Below are 2,534 nucleotides of genomic sequence, written 5' to 3' on the forward strand. Positions count from 1 at the left end.
GTGCGTAACCCCTCGACCACGGGGAAGTTATAAGATAACAGCCTGAAGAAAACCACATTATTATAAATAAGGGTTTTGTAACCCTTATTAATTTCGATATATTTTGTTCACCGTAAATCTGTTGTTTAACACTGATGTAAATAACCATGACGCTTATTATAAGCATTTGTATCTGCAATGAATAAAAAAATATTAGAAATCTTCGACCAATCGGAACTATTTTTTCTTCCCCGAGAAGGCTTGAAAATTAATGCACCTGTCATTTGATAATCTTTATGCAGTGAATTCCCCTTAATTTTTCGGCGTTGGTATTGGCCCTTTTGTTTTCAGAAAATCACCTTTAAAGAAAACCCACCAATATTTATCCCACTTCAAAGAAATATAATGCTTTGTACATGTCGGTCCGTCTGTAGACCAAACCGATTATGATTTAAAACTTCAGAACGCCCGGGCCGAGGAGCTTCATACTAAATATATGGAGTTTGTTCATGACCAGTAAAAGAACTCTTTTGTGTTCCAGTTTCCAAATAATAACTCGACAGCCTGAACCTGTGGGCTCTTAGCCCTCAACTTCACACGGTCATTGTTCTTGACCAGTAAATGATCCAAATTAATTTTGTTGTTAAGGGTCAAATTTCAATATCACATTGACTTTGTATGCCAATACGATTTTCGGCAAATAACTCGACAACCAATGAGTCACCAGCTTTAAAATTTTACAAATGCATTGTTCTTGACCTTTAATTAGTTTGATGTTAAGAGTAAAAGGTCAAGGTCACAATAATATTGTATGTCAAAACTATTTGGGGCCAATAACGCGACAAATTATGGACACTCTGCCCTAAAACTTCACAGGTGCATAGGTATTGGCCAGTAGAAAACACTTTTTATTTTAGAGTCAAAGAGGTAGGTCAAATTGACACGGTTTCTGACCAAAAACTCGACAACCCAGAGACCTCTGACCCTCAAACTTCATAGGTTGCAAGGTCAAAGTGACATTGACCTTCATTATCATAACGGTTTTTGTCAATCACTTAACAACTAATTGGTCCTTAGCGCTCACACTCCAGAAGTGCGTTAGTCTTAGACAGAAGAAAACCATTTCGGGCCGATGGCTTAATGGTCGTTTTGACTTCGTATGCGAAAACTGTCTGCAAGTAACATTGCATGCAACTTCCGACATGCTACGAGGGTGTATGGGAGACATACATGTTAAACAACATCTCTTGTTTTAATGAAAATTGTCTTTCAATGTGTTTTTATCATGTATGACTGCAATAAAATGATGATTCTTGCTTAATTTCAATGTTGTTGTATTTTTCTAGTCATTCTAAGTATGTTTTATGTTTTCAATAATCAATATTGAATAATAAAGCGGCTGCGCCTTAATCCGATCAAGCTCCTAATTCCGAACGAAATATCATCTCCAACCTGATAAATTAACAAATATACAGATATAACATATTTTTTCTTCTTATAAAATGGCTAACATTTAATTTAACAATACTCTTCTTGATGTTTGAGCAGCATATAGGGTGTGTTTACGTAAATAGTGAACTATCATATAACATTGTATGCCACGTCGACTTAACGGGGGGGGGGGGGGGCGAGGCGAATAACTTCGTGACAAAATTAGATAAATAACCTATTTAATAACCGAAAATCGCTAAAATACGGAAGCTTCAAAGGGTCACCTCTTACGCGATCTTTTGTGAGAAGATTTACGCAAGTGGAAAAAATTAAGGCGCAAAGGCATGATATTGTCAGTGTTTTCGCAAAAAATAATTCGAATAAACGAGAAAATTCTAGCTAATTGGCCAAATGTTTTGTTGCATAAAACAGAAACATTACACATGACGAGTAATATTTTGACGAGAAATTAATAAAAGGTATTTTTCGAGAAACATGTAGACGCAATACGTGATACATTTCACTTTCTCGAAAAAAAATATGACGCAATACCTAATGCATTACACCTTGTCGCAAAAACTTTTGATGCATTACCCTAAAACATTTCTTTTGATGAAACTATTTTTTGCGCAATTCCTAAAGTGTAGTCTGGTTTTCGTTATATTCTTGTCGAGAAATGCTATATATTAATATACACAACAGCGGTAATCTTGCACGATCGTAGGGAGTGCTATATTATCCGCGTGAGAATAAGTGCATATATTATCATACACGATAAATAACCCTTTATTTAATACTTATTTCAAAATTGTATACTGAGTTAAAAATAAAACCTTCATTGTTGAAATATTTTTTAAAATGGCTTTTAATGATGTAAATGTCTGGTTTGATTCAATATCCAGCCAACATGACATTAAAGTTATTATGATGATGGCGTGAACGTCAACGCGCACATTTGATAACAACATTCATGTGTTAGTTGTGTGTAATGTCTCTGGACACGAAGTACATCTAACACAACGGATATAACTTGATTACACACCGTATATTATTAGTTATTGTTGACAGGTTATATGGCCCTATATAAACGGTTGTCTGTAAAAATAACACGAGCCGCCAGGTGA

The sequence above is a fragment of the Ruditapes philippinarum genome, unplaced genomic scaffold (assembly GCF_026571515.1).
Source record: "Ruditapes philippinarum isolate M1 unplaced genomic scaffold, ASM2657151v2 ctg3050_1_1_1_1, whole genome shotgun sequence".
NCBI lineage: Eukaryota > Metazoa > Mollusca > Bivalvia > Venerida > Veneridae > Ruditapes > Ruditapes philippinarum.